Source organism: Neodiprion fabricii, chromosome 7 (assembly GCF_021155785.1).
Source record: "Neodiprion fabricii isolate iyNeoFabr1 chromosome 7, iyNeoFabr1.1, whole genome shotgun sequence".
In the NCBI taxonomy this organism is placed as follows: domain Eukaryota; kingdom Metazoa; phylum Arthropoda; class Insecta; order Hymenoptera; family Diprionidae; genus Neodiprion; species Neodiprion fabricii.
The window spans coordinates 17,151,868-17,171,779 of record NC_060245.1 but is presented as its reverse complement, the minus strand read 5'-3'; the positions used below and the strand labels follow the sequence as shown (position 1 = coordinate 17,171,779).

Here is a 19,912-nt window from a genome sequence, read left to right as displayed (position 1 = left end):
TCATCCCCGCGAGATAATGAATACCTCTCGGTATCGAAGCTTATTCAGCTTTTATACCCGCGTAAACACGCGGCTTACAGATCAGCTTTGATATCCGAGTACCTGGCGGATTGCCAGATTGATTCCGTTTCCCTGATTTCCTACATCGCTGTTCGGGGATCAGCTCATCTACGACTTCCTGATCCTGTTCACCGAGACTCGGTCCGTCGCCTATTTACAACCCTATCAAGGATCGTTCGTACTTGATAGTTGACTTATTGCATTATCAGATTCTCTCATTTTTACATCCAGTGGAGGTAGTTGGTAGGTCATGAAACTCTAGGCGCAGGGCTGAAATTCCGAATTTGAAAAGCTCCGGAAGCGCCTAATTCCGAATTATTTGGTGGCGAAACTTGAAGTGAAGAAATCCAACTTTTACGAAACAACAAAGTTTCGAATGGTCGGAAACCCGACGGTTCAAACTTCCGAAATGCAAAATTCCGAAAATTCAAGTTACGATAAAGCAAAGTTTCGAAAAGTCAAGTTTCGATAAAGTGAAACCCAAACTAGAAATTCACAGATGTGAAAATTTTCGATCATTCGGAATTTCGATGTTTCAGATTTTTAAATTTTCACATTTTCGCACTTTCGGAACTTTGAGCGTCGTGTTTTGGACCATTCGACACTTTGATCTTTCAGCAAAGTTTTATTTCTTCGCTTCAAGTTTGACGAGCAAAAATTTCAGAATTTCATGCTTTCGGAATTCTTCAAGTTCGAAATTTCAACCTCTTCCCAAACTTAAATTATTTTCCGCACAGTTTAAATTCCCTGTCAATTGAAAAAGCTCCCAAATTTCATTTACATGCCGCCAGTATGCAAAGTAATATCAGAATTATCAACCTCGCGTCTATCGTACATTCGTCTCGAACCTGAACAATAAGTTTCGTATCCGATTCGGCAAACAATTTGAACTAACCGTGCGTTTATACAAATAATTATTTTTCTCGGTTCATTATGCTGGCATTCTTAGAACATTAACGTGCAAATATCAAGATTTCAATAAACAGCACCGTCTCCCTGACGGAAGAGGAAGATCGCCCCAGCGATGGCATTCCACAAGTAGAATTTGATCAAAATTATAAGCTCATAACAACGTTGTCCTTGTTTCAACCTCTGTTACATCACCCAATTACTTGTTTGTCATACTCCAGCAGCGGTCCAGCGGAGTACAAAGCATCGCATGGAAATTGACCAACGGATAAAGAAGCGCCATAGCCTTCTTCTTTTATACATTCTCTACTTTGGATTTAATATAAATTTTTGCCAAGACTCGTAGTCGAAAGTGGCTGCCGTGAATGGCGGGCAATATGTAAGACAGACAGAGAGAGAGAGAGAGAGAGAGAGAGAGAGAGAGAACTAGAGCGGGTTCAATTTGACGGGAGGTTTCCTTATTGTTAGACATCCTGCGTCAAGCTGTGCCGCTTGACGTTTAGATCGTTTCCCCGGGTTTCTGTGTGCCTCAAAAGCCAAAGGTTGACTGGACGCCACCTGACGTTGCTTCATATACACCTAAGAAGGTGGATTCTGACCTTTTCGAGGCCGCGCGTGTTTCGGGGAAAATATAAGCGCAGTTGAGAACCGCTTGACAGACCGACGGTGGCGCCACTGGCGGTGCGCAAATGAAGAGACACGCTCCGTGCCCAGAGTCTAGAAGACTAAAGTCTGACTTCTGATCGATCCGCTATCATGTTTTTCTCTTCACGACGAAACGGATACTCCACAAAGTTTCGTGCATTTTCAAGTCAGGCAGAGGACAGCTCTCGAGTGAAATTTTTTGTAACTCCATTGAACCTCTGTTCCTTTGTAGTTTAGCTACAACCACTCAAAATTAGGTCTGATTGACATCGTCCAGATTCTCACATCTCGGTCGCAATTTAATAGAACCTCGAATCTGTGTAACTCAAGAAAGGAAAACCTCGAGGATTAATTGCAGTTCAAACCAGGAATATCGCAACTGAGGCTTCCGAGGATTAAATGAGTTCCAATTTTGGTTCTCATTAGAGCCTCAAACATCGCAATTGGGACTTTTTGCGCAGTTTTGATGTTCGAATTTAATTTTTTTTTTTTTTTACTCGTGATTTCCCGATCTCCGAAGGCCTGATGTACAAGCCTAGAAAACATCGACATCTTCTTGAGGTCCGAATGAGGTCCGAAATTTCGTCTTGGGAGTAACTTAAGCATAGTATATAGATGGACTGGAAGAAAACTAGATTAATTAATTTCTGAACGAAACTCTGTGATAATAAATCGAAAATGTGTCGCAGTTGGATGGAATTAGTAAAAACGTACTACGTATAAAAAAACATCAGAGTCTTCATTTCCTGCGAACACTAGAAATACGTTGAACCTGGAAGCAATGTTTTTTCCATTCGTGAACAACGTCACAACGACGTGAAAAGTAAAAGCTCTGTTGCAGCTTGATTGTTTTTTCTGTCGAATTTTCGGCGTCTAATTTTTTATATTAGCGCTAACTGCACAGGTGTAAGAAAAAAACTGTTACCTTTTTGTTCTTTCCCCTGAGTCCAGTACTTCGAAATGTTTCAAAAAAGCTTGGAATTTTTTCGTAAAAGCTCCAGATTTTGCAGGATGGGATTGCGTCAGACATTTCAGAGACTTGAAAATGCATTTGAGTCGACCTTGCCGCAGTCATTATTGCAACCACTTTTTTACCAAATCGATTTTTCAATTCAACAAATTTTCACGAGAATGTAATAAAGCTTCGCCGATAAAAGTGACTCGTCATCGACTTTCCTACGCACATACAGCTGCATTAAAACCGCATGGTAGCCGATTGTTCGAAAAATGTTGAAACAACTATTTCATCAGTCACTATCCCATATCGATTTAGACCGCGAACGCATTTATCTTTCAAAGATTGATACCTCGCCTTGCCACTAGACACGGAGTGCTTCCTTTTCCTGGACCGGCTTTACCCATCCTTAATAACTCACTGGGCCTAATCGTGAGGGTTCGAAATTACGAATCCCTTTCCAATAAATTCCTAAAGGATCATTTTCTCTCTCTCTCTCTCACTCTCTTTTCCCTCTCTTCCCAAAGCTTGGAAATTTTTAATACTCGTCTCTACGCTCGTTTGTTTCTTATTAATTTACTTCATGCACGTTTTCATATGAATTAATGTTTATAATTATATAATATTAATTAGGTTCGCCACGATAATATTTTATAGGTTCTAATTGGATTATGATTCATGCGATTCTAATTTTGTCGAATTTTATTGATTATATCTCTATAATTTTCTGCTTTACAGTATGGTTATATTAATTTGTAATTTTTGTATGATTTTACCTGTATTCATTTTGTTTATTTTTTTTTTCTGTTTGGCATCTTTTTTTGTTTATTCTAATCTTCAGGGTTCGATATATCTTTCTTACAATTAATATAACAATTACCTCAAAATTTTTATCAAGATTGGAAGAAAAATTTTACGTTCTAAATAATTTTTTTTTTGTCAGTCATCTCGATTTTGAATTTTGATTGAAATTTCGCAATAGTTGTTGTATCAGGAAAAATGCAAGAGAAAAATCAAAATTACTGAATAAAATATTATCGATTGGTTGAAAATGAATAAAAAATTACCGTTTCACCTGCCCACTTTGATTTTGGTTGGGATATTTTTGATTTTGGCCACAGAATTTATGAAGTTTTTAAAATAATTTACAAAAATGTCACAATTACTGGCAAAATATCATCAATTGAAAAGCACTAGATGTGTCAGAGGGGTTATAAAAATCTGAAAGAAATCTGTGATGATTTTCAAAGTTGAAATAACGATATAAAAAATCGCGGACCAAATCCAAGAAGGTGAGGGTGAAACCCTAATCGAATTGACGTGGAATACCCCGTATAGAGATATCAATTTTTCGCAGTCGGATTATTACGCCTATTTATACTCCAAAATATGAGCCAAATGCGAAATCCTCCTAATGAGAATAAATTGGAAAAGCGCGAGACAGGATTACATTTACCGTTCTATTCAACTGTCAAGCCGTAATTTGCCATATAATTCAACTTGAGCCAATGCTAATTTTCGTTCCCGATAAACTGAATTAATTTCCTTATTTATAATACTGATGATTATACTGAGGATGAGGGGGGAGCAAAGAGATAAAACGGAATAGAAGAAAAACTAATTCTGGTCTAACAGGATTAGCAGTAGCATACGGCTTCCCTCGAAAGCCTTTTCAACTCTGTAAACGAATAAACAATACGAGCAGGTGGCTGTAACGAGGGTGAATTTTTAGAGATTAAATCTCGATAACTAATTATTCAATTGAATTGTGGTTCGTTTTGTCGAAAATCGTGTGAATCGAGCTTTATTTACACTTTTTTCTATATTGTAATCTGTATTTCATAGGCAGCATTGTTATACTGATAATAACTGTCTGAAATTGATAATAACGTCAAACATTTCGCTAACTGACTTCATATATTTCAAAAAACGGGTCAACCTATTAACTTGAAATTTAGAAATATTAATTTTGGACAGTTTATCATCTTTGGTACGATCTCATTTTTCCTCGGATCTTCATAATTTGTTCTTAATTGAATAATAAACTCGTGAATCTTGGATGAAGATTCGATTTTTTTCTTCTAACGGTGGCCATTTTGTTGAAAAGAAAATCGGATCACTGACTCCACATCTAAAGTAGATCGGTAAAGTCGTTTCTTAGATATCTTAAGCACCACAGAATATCTCGTAGATCGAAATGGTTGACGTTATTGACAATAATAATGCACCGTAAGGATCGATCGTGAATAAAAACGGGCCGGGTTAAAGTTCCGAAAGTGCCGAAGTCCGAAATATTTGACGGCGGAACTTGAAGTAAAGAAATCAAACTTTCACGAAATAACAAAGTTTCGAATGGTCAAAAACCTGACGGCTCAAAGTTCCGAAATGTTCAAGATTCAAAAAATTCGAGTTACGATGGAGCAAAGTTCCTATGAATAAAGTTTCGATACAATAAAATTCGGAAAATAAAAATATTCTTACACAGCGTAGTTTACTCAACGAGTGGGTGTGAAAAATTAGAAGAATCGAAAATTAGAATGACCAGGATTCAGGTCGTAAAAATATCGAAAATCCGAAACAAAGAAAAATCAAAGTGGTGAAATTCCACCAAGTAAAAATCTTCGGTCATTCGGAATTTCGATGATTCAGGTTTTGAAATTTTCTCCATTTCGCACGTTCGGAACTTTGACTTGTCGGAGTTGCACCCTTTCTGCATTTTTTCCTTCCGGAATTTTGCCCTTTCGGCACTTTGCACTTTCGAAACTTTGATCGTCGGGTTTCGGGCCATTCGAAACTTTGATGTTTCGTGAAAGTTTGATTTCTTACCTCAAACTTTCGCCACCAACAAATCCGGATTTCAGTACTTTCGTAACTTTTCAAATTCGGGATTTTAACCCTGTCCAATAAAAATGTATAAACGAACCTCGATCCATCCGCTTTTGAATAAACCAAACCTCGATCAAAAAGAATAATCGTTTTTCGAGGTACAACGTCCCAAAGCTCGCTCACTTTTTCAACCAGCTACTCGTATAAACCCCCCCCCCTTTAAGGTCAACATGGCAACCTTCGACGGGCGAAGAACTCCCGGCGAGATTAATACCGGCTCCGAAAAGGCCTCGAAGAGTTCGGATAGAAGGTGATTATTAACGATTCGTAAACCACGCTCGCGCGTCTGGCTGTCAAAGTCTGGTGAGACTAATACCTGCAGCCCCCGAGCGAGGAGAGGGTTTCGGTAAAAGTACGAGTTAGGGATGGGTTCACAACCCTTAAAGGAATGGCCCAGAACCCCAACAAAATTTTTCCCACTTATTCTTGGAAATTTATCTATCAATTTCCCGTGCCAATGGAAGCGAGAGGGCCTAGAAAATAAGAGAGATAAACCAATTTCGATCTATCCAAGTTATATTCTTTACTCTGCTGCTCATACCTCGCATTTGAATTCAGTTTTCATCCGACCGTTCTGCAGCCGTTGCAAGTGCTCATTTGCATAATAAAATCACACCAACGGTGATAATAATCATCCATGCGATAAATGCTCGGGAAATGCGATCAGTTGCGGTTGAACAAATGATTGATGATGGGAGGGGTTGATATTTATTCTTCATATTTTTCTCTTGTCTATTTACTTATGACAGCGCAGAGTTCTGAAGAATTGAATCTTCGCACGATGCTGTTTTATCGCGGAATGGAATCAAAGGGAAAAACTGCTTCTTCTACCTTCAACCATTTTCTGTGATTGATGGTATTTTCTTTCTCAAACAGTTTTGAAAACAATTTTGTATCGTGTACTGTGAAAGCTGTTGGACTGATCCAGAACCGAGTGAGTCAGATGAGAGTTTCGTGTTAGTTGATCATCAACGTGAAGAATTTTGTTCACCAAATTTTACTTCGACGCAGTCGTAAATCGGAATGATTATTTCATTTTTCATTGGGAAATACACCGGTTCAAAAAAAAAAAAAGAAGTTGTTTTCATCTTGAAACCCGTTTTATCGCTCACGAATCCGTGGCTCTTCACATTTGTGATAAAAGTTGGATGCAAAATCAAGACTTGGATGGAAGTATGATCCATGAAATTTTCCAAACCTCTTTCGCTTCCGACTATCGAAACGAAAATTCTTCAACTTTTTGTTAATCATTATTCGCGTATTCTAAATTACTGAGAAATATCTCGAACCATTTCTACGATATTTGACGATTCGTCAAGACATCTCAAAGAACTTTTGAAACTTCCGCTACTCCGGTTACGATTATCCTGAATCCCGGTTAGCAGGTCAAATCGATGCGAATGAAATTTTAAAAGAGAATCAACTGTTTCATTGTGATGTGACCCGTTTTTATTCAATATCTCTCGATTTCCGATTACGTCAATTTCACAAAAACTTCATTCGCAGAATTTTAGTAGAATTTGATACTCGACCTTTGGTTTTTTTATCTATAGTATTATCTATAGTACATAGTTTCGATTAGTTCCGACGATAAAATTATCTCACGGCATCCGTATCTGACCTCTTATCCGATTACCCTGTTTTATAATTACCTCTGAAGCTACTTCCTTAGCGAGAAAGTTCACCACCTGGTGGCCGTTTACGGTACTGGTATACTTACGCTTACGATCAATATATTCTCTACTTGTTTCGAAGCACGTGGTGTTTATTTCACATCGTAAACAAATTAGTGCAACTGACCGAACAAGCTACGCCAAACAAGCTCCGGTTAGATCAACAAAGTATGGCATTCGATTGATGTAAATTTTTTGTTGGCTAGATCCATGTGCAAATTTCATTTGAACTGCCTAATTGTTTTTGTCAACGACCACGCGACTCGGAGGAACGAATACATAAAATTCGAATCAAATGATATTTAGTTGACTAAATTTCGGAAACACATCGAAATTTTCACTCGATGGCGACAAGGAAGGCGTTTGTTGAATCAAGGAATTCACTTAACCACATGACTTCTACCAACTAACTAAATCGAAATTGTTGAATTGAAGTCATCGTATCTGATGGAACAAATAAGGGATACCAGATTGAAGCGAACGGACTCCATCAAAATCTATTTTCTTGGTTCAAGAACTCCTTTCCCTAGGCGTAAAAGAGACTATAACCATGCTGACAAACTGAGTAGTAAGGATGATGCAGATAGCGATCAGGGTCCAGGATCCCAACGAATCTTATCCGCATGTCGCCTTCCGCGATGCTTGGATGTGATCATGACACGCATGACCTTCTCGCTTGTTGACGTTCGGCGGCGTAGCTTGGGTGCCTTGAGATTAGGTCGACGGGTGTTTAACCGATCCTTGTGCGTCCCTGGCGGTGTTCGGCTGACGGGTATGACGACGACACACCGGGGAACGAATGACTTGTTCCATCTAATAGGCGAAACCAGCTCGCACTATGAAACGGAGAACGGTGAAGATGAGGGTTCACGGTGAGTCCCCGCAGTGCAGGCATCGTCAGGGAAACTAAGCGTCTTTGCTACTTTCTACGGCGTACTTATAATTGCCTGAAATTATGCGGAATCGCGGTTAATTAGAGTGACTTATACCCGAATCCCACGGTATCCGCAAACTGTTAGTTCGTAGATAACGAGCTCTTCCCACGCGATATTCGTACCTCCAATTATAACCAAATTTCGTCCCCTCGCTGATGTACTGTTGTCATCGTTTATCGTTTCGGAGAGATGAAGTTAATGATTTCGCGGAAGAGTCGATCGATCTATTCGGTAATGACCAGTATTCGGCACCGCCTGGTTACAATTTGTAATCCACTACAATTCGATTACAACCGTTATGCGCATTGTATTCCATTTCATCCTGATTCAAAACTACGAATGTGATTCGAATTTTTTTTTTTCTTCGACCTCAATTACAAAGGACAGACCGAAAAAATCGAACGCAAGTTACATTTGTATTTTGTAATTAGGATATATTGAATTTACTGAATGTAAAAGATTTTATTTTATGTACGGAAGTATGCGAATGTGTACGTTATGTAATTTGTATACAATTTCACCTCAATTGCCAAGATAGAAAAGTAATTTGCACTTTATCTTGTCACAATTACAAGATAGGAATGTTATTGTATTTCGTTTCACCTCAATTTCAAATTGGAAATGTATCTGTACTTTATCGCGTCTCATTTCGTCTCATTTGTACCTAAATTCACACCAATAAAAAATTACAAACATTATTTTTGTTTTAATTCCCCTCAGTTACAAAATACAAATGTAGTTTGTATTCGTAATTAAGAACTATCCATGCAATTTCTTGTTCATCATTTTCTAATTACAAATTACAAATACAATTTGTGATTTTTATTCCACCTAAATTACAAAACACGAGTGTAATTACACTTGTTTTACATTACATTGCACTTGGGTTTTGTAATTCAGGTGAAAACAGTAAAGAATTGTATTTGTAATTTGTCGCCTATTTGGTTCCAATTATAAACTGCATCGCAATTTATGTTTCACGTGTCCCCGATGACAAGTTGTAGATGTAACGTTACGCATTTCGTCATCGCCTCGATGATAAATTATATTTGTAATTTGTAATTTGTAATTGACCGACGGCAATGTTGAACACGAATGGTCTAAGTGCTTTAATATCAGAATATAAAAAACACACGTCACTATGACACGACTACTTGTGTCGCAAGAAGGTAGCAGCAGTTCCGCTTGTCACATGGAAGAAGGCTGCTGGTAACCCTCCCAGTCACGTCCGTTAGAGTACATCGTTGAAACTATGTTCAAAAGGCTTCGATTGAGCGATGAAAGTACAGTCCTACGTAGTTGTACGTGAGGGTCTTTGGAACATAGTTTACCGGGCATTTCTAAAGATCCTGCACCAGCTGCAAGCCGGGTGGTACCTTTGAGAATACTCGCTTATCAGGAGAGACCGTATCAAATCTTTCCCTGGCACCTTTCAACACTCTTAAGTCTCTTTAACGCTACGCGACTTTTCCAGTTTATAGAGTTATAAATTGAGGGGCAAAAAAACGTGGTAAGCATCGTCCACCTCAAGCTTCATTTCTGGCCAAGATGATTCATGAAAAGTATCCTCATGACTAGAACAATGTTCAAAATTTATAGTCCATTTTGAATCAGTCAAACCCAACTGCTACACCTTTTTCACCGATGAATATCAAGCCCTGATGTTTTTATATTTGCATAAAGATAGTCTGCTTTCAGGTGGTGTACAGTACTACAGAAGAATGAGATTAGGGTTGCTTTTTCGCCTGGAAAAATATCTGAACGTTACTTTTTATCGAACTAAAAGTTCTCCCGTAGTAGGTACAGGATTTCTTGTTCAGGTCCGAGGGATTCCTCGTACCATGTGAATCTGTCTCGTTTAAACAAAGTGTGAAAAAAAATTTTCTACTTCAAATTAATAATACCATGTAGTACGGTTCGACAGGTATGGACTGGCGTAATTTTAATTTATCACCTTAGAAGGTCGACTTTGGACCACAATTTGAAACAAGAGGTACTAAAAGGTCCTCATTTTTCCAGTATCTGATTTTCGATTGGTTCGTTATAATTTTTCTAGATAAGTATCTATGCAATGACATCCATTCTAAACCCATGCTAACGATTGTTATGGGAAACCCTGTGAAGATACCGGAAAACGGAATGGAATTTCATGCTACGAGTGAGGCACTTCTCATACACGATTTAAAATTCACAAACTACGTTAGGATTTTTTTATAACCATTTTTTGTAAATTAACGTTAACGTTGTTAGACCACGTTTCAGTTGAAAAAAGGTACAGTATATCGACTGAATCTAAAACAGTGAAATAGCTATACATTTTGGGTGAAAAATTAACCACTAAAAACGCTCTTCTGCCGATTTCTAATCAGAGATGAAGGTGCTACGTACCCAGGGTTGGTTTGTCTAATGGGGAAGGATGGATGGCTTGGTTTATATTGTATGGGCAAAAGAGTCGGGGCCTGGATTTTCCAGCACTTTCCAAGGGGGTTAATAATTGCGGTATTTCGAAGCGGCGAGGCAGCCAGTGTGGTTCGTTTCGGCCGACGGGCACAGCCAAAGGGCGAGTAAAGGTCGCTTCAAGGGTAAATTGAACGGTAATAAGGTATGACGAAGGGTAAAAACGAATTTGCTTCTTTGTGGAGAAAAAAATTTAACGGATATGTATCGCTTTCGTGTATTACAGTTGTCAGAATGAAAACCTATCCCACATTGTGGAGCTATGTCGACCCTCTTTAACCCTGTGAGGCACACATTTTTCCTTGCGGTCAAATTCCTTGAAACTGGGTACATGAAGTTTCTCGAAATCGTTAATTTCAAATATGGCGTCATATCTGAGAAATTTTCAAAATTCAAAATGGCAGATCTAATATCAGCGATTAGGATCAAGTTTTATATTTTCAGCCGGGCATATTTGATTTGCCATCTTGAATTTTGAAATTCTAAATTCCATCACGTTTGAACTTGACATCCATCGACATTTTATCGATCTTCAATTTCACCATTTTGGATTTATCCACCTTCCAAGTCATTGAGAAGCTTTTGCTGATGATATCAGCGTACCTTAAAATATTTGTATGATTGTTCAATGGATGAATAAGTGATTTTCCTCTTACTTTTCTGGTATCATATTTCATTTGAATTGGGTTAACAATTTATGCACCCTTCACTGTCTCTCATATAAATTAAAGACACGCTATCCACAGTACCATGTTTTCTTAGTCTGTTTTATTCAACTGCTAATAATACATGTCACAAGTTTTGGATCTTGATTCGGTGAGTGAACAATTAAACAACCGTTACATTATTTCATGAAACTCTCAAATCATGAACGAATATTCTGTCAGGCCTCACAAGAATCGGCGAATAATCACCGATGATTGAGTAAAATCCGCTGAAACGGTACTTCGAATCCGTTTTCGGAATACAAAAAGGTTCAAATGAACTGTTGATAACATTTCGCGACTAACGATACGATGACACCGGAATATGGTGCCTGGAGAGAATTGCAAATGACAAATGCGTGGCCAAAACTACAGGACCATCAACTACGGTTACACCTCAGGCGATTCGTAATCCGTTCACAAAGTGAATTACCGGAGTAGATATACTCACACGGACACACCATTATTCGTAATTCATTTTGCATAACAGCTTCGCGTGACCAAAACTATAACGCGAATGGCAGTTAAGGAGGTTTGCCTGGTAAGAGCAGCAGAAAGTGATGATTCTATTGTATCACTGCGGCTAGACTAATGGACGGTATAAAATGAAACGGAATGCATTCGAAAGTTACAAATTTCCTCTTTAAAACCGACACTAATTTTTTCAATTATCTTTCAAACTAGTTGGCTCAAGTGGAGCTCTGCAGAAGAGGATTGTTTTTGAATGTTTTATACTTCCAGGAGCTTAAACGCTTTCAAATTGAATGAAAAAAAGTTCTCTGAGAATTTGATCTCTCTGTATCAACTCTTGTATCTTGTGGAAATGACATGGGAAAAACTTTATTCGCTCTTTGAAGTTTTATAAGGGTTGAAGAATATACCGACAATAATGGTGAATACATATTTTTGTAGAGAATTAAACGCTCTACAAAAAAACTCTGATGCATAAAACTCGCAAATGAGAGTGTTCATATGTTAATTAACGTTCAAAGTTTAATTTATATAAAATTATCATTCTGTCAAGTATGGCTTCGAAATCAACAATCGTGTTATGAAATGTATAGCATATTTCTCGTACATTATTCCAAAATCTCGTTATATAATAAACAAAAATCAAAAATTATTTGTCACTAGTAAAAAAATAGTAGAAAAATTTGAATCTCGGTTGATATTGTGACCTTGTCACAATTGGGAATTTGAATGAAATTTTTTTATTTCATAGTCTTGTAGATTGGAAAAAAATATTTTGGACGTATTTTTTATTTTTTCGATTGAATCAAAATTGCCATTAATATAACAGATTGAAAACTATAACATTGTGACGTCACCCATGTTAAGATGTATCTATATATATATATACATATTAAAATCAGTGAAATTCCATCCCCTATAACATGAAAAATTATCATTTTTAACGAAAATACGTCCCCATTATTTTGGCTTGCGCTGCATTATGCACCCCTAAAAATGGAAAAAAAAAATAAATTCATTCACATTCCCAATTCTCTAAAAAAAAATGTATTTTCCATTATCTTCGGTTGATTCGTCAACGACTTGTAAAATTTCAAAGAGCAAAAAAAGTTTTCCCCCTGTTACTTCCACAAGATACTTCCATCGCAGAGCGGACTTGGATCTTGGAGTTGACGGAGAGAGCTGAAATTTTCGATGAATTCGTTTTCATCAATTCGAAAGCGTTTAACCACCGGGAAGCATGAAAATTCTCAAACAACCCTATCAAGGACCACCCTAATATACGTCATGTACGTAATATGTGCGAAATAATCTCTCCGGGTGATTCCCGGGCTGTTTTGACGACGACCTCACCTTATACCCGCAGATTTCAACGCCCCCGCGATATGCGCTAACCACCCCTCTTGGCGCGGTGGAAATCGCTTGAATTATTCAACGGTGTAATAATGATCGCCGTTGACTGCGCGTCATTCCATTACCAACTTAATAATTAAGACACCAACCCCAACAAATTCGGTATGCAAGCGCAGGGTTGACGAGATATAAAAATTTGATGAACCTGATCGTCCCGCGAGTTGTGCCACAAATAAATCAGGTTACGTTCTGTCGTTAAATTTTTAGGACGTACAGTCGCGATGAAAATGTCTGGCAAACAAAAATATTTCTCACCAACGGTTTTCAAACACACCGACGAAAGTACGTTAACTGAGATTATCGAGTCGAATATAAAAATCAAAATCAAAAAAAGTCGATAAGTCGGAAGGACGGCAATTTTTTCTACTCCAAGCGAATCATTCGTAACGATACAATTCTTTTAAGACTCGGATATGAAACTTTCAATTAAGCAAAATATATTTTTCTTACATCCAAAATCTAACTTTGAAACGATTTGAAGAATATTCCTGTACAAACGAAATTACCCGGCATTCGTATGAATTGGGTTAACGATGTATACGTTTGATGGTAAAAAAGAAAATGGTTAAATAATCCGGTGTCTTCATTTGACGATGTTTTCAATATCTTATTTAATTTAGATGTGTTAATTAAATTGTTCGAGTCATTTTTCGTTTCAATTGAATTCAAGTTAACTAGCTTCACGAATTTCAAAAATAATACACTTCGCAGTTAAATTGTATAATCTCATTGTCAAATTTCGATTTCTTCCACGCAACTGTTAAAAGAAAAAATACTTTTATCAGACTATAAAATTTAATTTTGTAAAAACCAGAACGACATTTTGGATTTCCAAAAAAATTACCTTATTTCCTCAAACATTTATTATCGTAAATAAAAATTATACAAACATCAGTTCAGCATTCAAATCACTTTCATTCCAAACTTTTTATACAAAAAAACGTGAAAGAAATCAAAATCTGACATCTAGAACCCAGACTCAAAATTCGTATCGACCGGTGTTATTTATCAACGTAAAAAAAAAGCAAACATTGCAAGTAATAAATTGAAGATTTTGATTATCATTCGATGCACAGAATAAAAATTTATTTATTTAAATAAGTAAAAAAACCCATGAGAAAATTTTTTTTTTTTTTTTTTTTTTGACCTCTGTTATTTACCACGATACGAAAGCAGGATACACGGCGAGTTTTCCGCACGATCGGCTGAACTTTAACCGCCTGGCGTGAAACCGTTTGCACTTTCTTTCGTACAAAATGAGGGTAAGTAAAGCCGCATGTATATTAATTCCTCTAAATAAGCTGCGAGTAAGCGGATCCCTCCAGTCGACTAAAAGCTCGGTAAGAAAATTGTTAGCTCGGAGTATGTGCTTCTCCCCTTCTTTCACCCCCTCCTTCATTCTCGGCATACCGCATACAGATGTAGAGAATCGTAGAAACACGTAACGTCCCGTAGAAACATGGAAAGGTACCGAGAGAATCGGCACTCTTGCCGCTGCTCAAGTTATAAGAGACAGAGAGAAAGAGAGAGAGAGAGAGAGAGAGAGAGAGAGAGAGAGAGAGAGAGAGAAGAGTTTAAGCTCAGAGATAAGAGCTACCCGGAGAAATTGAAACGTGCTCAGAATAAGAAGGATTTCTCGTATAAATTACCCTCTAATACACTTAAACGTCATGAGTATATATACTCCGTGCCTTCCTATGTACGCCCTCCTCATTGTCCAATAATGCGCGCATACATTTATACTTCATACTATTCCTGCATAAATCCAGGGTGGCGCTTCGATATTAATTCCGATAAAAGGTCAGACCGCCCCCGGGCTCCTTGTCTTTCACCTTTGACCGATGAGGGTTATTCTAATCGAGCTGAATTCTTAACGACCTGCGCTCGGCCGGAAGATCGAAAAAAATCGCTCCAGGGATCGGAGTAAAAAAGAAAGGGAATAGGATGGAAAGAAAAAAGAAAGGCGTCTATTGCGAATATGAATTTCCTTTGCCCAGCTCCGTTATCGGCGAATGAATCGAGGTTAGATTCTCTATAGCCTGCGAAACAGTTGTAGAATTTACTTCAATTTTTCAATTGGTTTATAGTTTGTAAATTAGTTTCAAGTCGGTTTAGAGTCATTTTTAAATGCTTGATTGATAGAAAATAAGTTCAAGTTTAATGAACAACGTTCTTTTCACGGGATTGTTCTGAAAAGGGAGGCGAAGGCATTCGGTGAAAGATGTTTTAGAAATTGAGACGTTTTGTGAGTAATAAATAAAGTTATTTACGAATTTTATATCGCTGGTATCATCAAGCGCGCCGGAAAAGTTTATTTGAATTGATTATTCAATTTAAGTCGTTTCACCTCTGTTGTAAAAGTTTATCAAAGAGATTCCGGCAACTTTAGTTTGTCTGAAAGGAAAAGTCTTCCAAAGAACTAAACGCCGGGATATAAAAAGTTGGAGATTTCAGAAATTCACAAAACTAAAAAGGAAACATCTTAAACGAATCACCAATTTATCGTAAGATAAATTCATGAGACTTCTCGTAACGAACCGAATAAATAAATAACCCTAATAAACTGAAGTGAAAGATGAAAATTCGGTAGAAAACACCTTCCCGTCACAAATTCAGGTGATTTGATTTCAAATCGCTGAAAGTCGCTTGAAAAATCGTTTAGATTCACGTCGAGTATAAGTTAAACGGTAATTTTGAACAGCCTTGTTTTTTTTTTTTTTTTTATTATTATTTCAAATGGCTTCGAATATATTCGCAGTCTTCTCGAGTCTTCCGGAATCGGTGAAGCGACTTCATGAATTTCGAATTCTCTTAGTGAAACTGTAATGTTAGTAATTTTAATGCATAACACATGTCACGTACAAGAAAAGGGACCGATAGATCAGATCCAGGCGAAGTAGGAGAGGAAAAAGTGGAAGATCGAATAAGGGAATAAAAAATAGGGGAGATGGAAATAACGAAGGAAAAAAAAAAACCAAGCGAACAAAACACCCACGGAAAACCAGTCGTAAAATCCAGGCGGGAATGTTTTACGCTGCGTCGTTCGTAAATTGGTACCAGTGTGTATACGTATATATACAATACGATTCGCCCATTGATAGGCATCGTTTCAAATCGCTGCCCCGCTGCAGGCAATGTTCGATTCCCCCTCCGCGTGATTTTCAATCAACGGTCAACACTTCCGGAAATTTTCGATCGACTGTCACGAGTCCGTCAATAAACTCGCTCAAAGGGTTGCAAGAGTGAAAAGGGAACGAGTGATAAAAAAAAAAAAAAAACCAAAAAAAAAAAAAAAAAGTCGGGAACAATTGGCCACAGGAAATACAAAGCGAAAGAGTTTCCGCGTTTTTATCCGCCGCTGTAATAACGAAAAAGTATCCATATTTTCGAGAGAACGCGTGTTGCGGAGATTCGAGACTTTTTATAGTCATGCCTGTATTTACACCGAGGAATGATTTTTTCATGGATTCTGTTGAATTTATGTTACGTCAGTTCGGAACGTGTAACGATTCAAATATCCGCGCCTCAAATCAGAACAAATATTAAATGGAACTGACTCTCTCTGCCGATATGTATTTTTTCGAAGCAACGGGTGTAAAAAATTTGCTTTTCCTGTGATTGTATTTTTTCTGTTTAACGATTGAACCTTGTGGATCATTGAGACGATATTCTAACAAGAATTATCTCGACGCAGATTTTGTCACGATATAAACAAATCGGTGACAAGCAAAGTAGAAACCTTGTGAATAATTTTCGACTATTAAACGTGTCGACATTGAGAACATCAAATAATCTACGTTACTCGAAACTAAAAGATAAGTAATGACATGGGAACAATTCAAACATCGAAAGGGGGAAACTTTAACAAAATATGTGAAATTAAAGTGAAAGGGTACTTAAAAGTTAGTAAAGCAAAAGCTGTGAGACAATTTTAACGAAAGAGACACGATTTACATTTTTATATACATATATATTTTTTATTACAACGTTCGATCAATAAATTATTTAGGAAATGTGTGAGTGATTGAATGTATAAGTGAACGAAAATATTACATATTTTATCGCTATTTCTATCAGATTTAAAAAATATAAGAGATAAACAGAATTATTTGCAATTTTTGAATTACATGCCATAAATATTTTTCTAATTTATTTAAATGAAATATTTACTCTTACAACCGTGTGAAAGTACTTGATTCGATCAAAGTGTAAGTCGTGCAGTAACTTCAATTCAATGAAGTTGTTTGAATCACGCCACTCAAAGTCATGCATACTAAGCAGATTGTTGAATCAATAATCAATACTTTTAACGCTCCATCTATTACGAGGTAGTCGACCACTGAGGGCTCGTCAAATTTGTTTCTATAATATTCCCAGTCAGTTGAGACGATTTTCCTTAACATGCTAAAAAAAAAAAGTACTTCAAGTATAGATTTTTCGTCGAAAATCGGTCTAAAATGTTAAAAATCTAGTGTAATTCATTTCATTGCAAACCATGATGACTTGTTTCATTTTTCACAATCAAAAAAAAAAAATCCATTTCAGTGAATACGTAAAAAAGAAAATCGTTTCCCCAGCGACCCATTTTTAATCTTTCCAAAGTTGAAAATCGATGTCTAGTTGTAAGCTGATCTTCTTTAGAGTGATTAGAATTTTTTTTTTTTCTCCTGCAAACTTGGGAAAATCATTTTATCTTCGAAAAGCATTATTTCGATAAGAACTCGATTTGTGACCAACTCGATACGGAATTACCAAAAAAAATCGATTTCCAACTCACCATCACACTCGAAGTCTGATTATGCATATCTTGTCATTATTTTCAGCCGTTAACATAATCGTTTTCCCCAAAAAATCTATATTCTGTTAAACATGAAAGATATTTTATTGGAAGAAAAGAAATAAAAGAAAAATTATAATAACAATAAACTCAGCAACAATATGAAATAGTACATTACGTACCAAGGGAATAAAGTTGACTTTTATTACTGTGTTACATATAGGACTTCATTTCCGACTCAACTCTGGTCGCAACATGTATTTGAAAATTGGGAATTTTGAATTCGGCTCATATTTTCCGCAAATGCGTTTTTGGGAAAAATATGCCACTTTCGTCCTGCTATTGAAGTCAAAACAGTAAACTTTATCGATGAGTCGGGAATAAGAATATTATCGCCCGACTTTACCTAGTTGTTAAACACGAGCGAATTTCAGTCAAGCAAATAAATTATGATAGCAAAATAAACACGAAAACAATAATCTGAAGATCAGTATCCATATGTTAATTATCGCTCACTAATCCTCATTTCACCCGATCGGTCTCTCAGGTCATTCGAATCATACACGTCAAGTGATACGCACATTGTACTCAAGATCAAAAACATACAAACTACGGAGGGTAGAAGTAAGGAAGACTATCTCCAGATGAAGAAAGTGTTCGTGAAATAGAGTACATTTAAGATGGCACTGCTGCGGCAAAAGTTTCACATTTAAATGCATGAAAGTGCCAATCAGATTGAACCCTTATTGGTTATTAGCGCTATTCTGGTGACTTTTTGAACTAATTTTTCTCGCTTTTTGGTGGACACTTATTTCGGTTGAGAACCCACGTGAGAATCATCTCCTTACTTCTACCATCCGTAATACCAACGTACACACTCGACTTCACAACATCCAAAGTGACCTTTAACAATTGTATCTGGCTATCCACCTGGCCACAGATTTTGGCATTGGTATACAATTTTATCGGTCACCCCACGTTTGCAAAATGACGCGTCCCAACGCCCAGCAATAGAAGCTGGCAGGTAACATCGTACAGACGCATATTCGTAAGACGTGAGCTTTGTATCCGCGCGTGTAAATCCAGCCTCACATCCATTCCACATAAGTATACACATGCATGCGGTGAGTGAGCAGAGACTGTGGAGCTGCAAGCACGCCGCAAACTGCCAGGATTTTGTCGAGAATGTGTTTGAGAGTAGGCGGGTGGAATCCCGACTTCCGGTACCTGACTGGAATGAGCAAATGCCACTACTGCAGGGCTGCGGCTGCATCCAAAATCCACAAACTTAGCTGCAACGTGTACACTTTCATGCATTCTACTCCAACTCACATCATGGATCCGTAAAAAGTCTTGAAGGAAATTCAAACGGATGAATGATTGACTCGTGAAAAATCAGTCCAATGATGTCAAGCACAGGGGACGGGCCCTGGTTGTCACACTCTTTACTCTTTGATTTTTAGAATTTTCAAGTATTTTAAATGACAAAAACTGTTTTGGCGCTTTTATTTTCTAGTTTTTGTTTTGATGTAAGGAACTCGGGTTTCCAATGGATAGTATATCTTATTGCGAAATGTCCCAATGCAGCCAAGAAAATGAGGAATACATATTTAGAAGACGGAAAATAATCACTCATCAGGTCCAATTTCAGTTTTTCAATCACTGCAAGGCCGCATACGATGCGATATTTCAGTCAACAACACTCATTCGTTTCAAACATTGAACTACAACTTCAATATATGACACCACTCGTTCCAATATCTAGCGGCGGAGATATAGTCCTTGTGACATCTAGTACTTATGGCAACTAGGACCCGTCCTCCCTACCTTGGTATGACTTCAACACTAGATCTTCGAAAACATTCAAACGGATGAATGATTGACGTCAAATACAGTAGAATCTCGATCATCCAAACTAATTGGGACCGAGCCCAGGGGATAATAACGTGTACAACATAAATTTGAATCCAACACGAGTCTACGTTAAACCTCTTTCAAGCACCGAACGCTTATTTTATTGGTAGAAG

At 37.4% G+C, this 19,912-nt stretch overlaps 1 protein-coding gene across 3 annotated transcripts in view; it reads right to left on the bottom strand.

The window, feature by feature from the left end:
• LOC124186453 (zwei Ig domain protein zig-8) overlaps positions 1-19,912 on the bottom strand; it is a 365,445-nt gene that overhangs the window by 222,629 nt on the left and 122,904 nt on the right. The gene's annotated exons all lie outside the window — the stretch shown is intronic.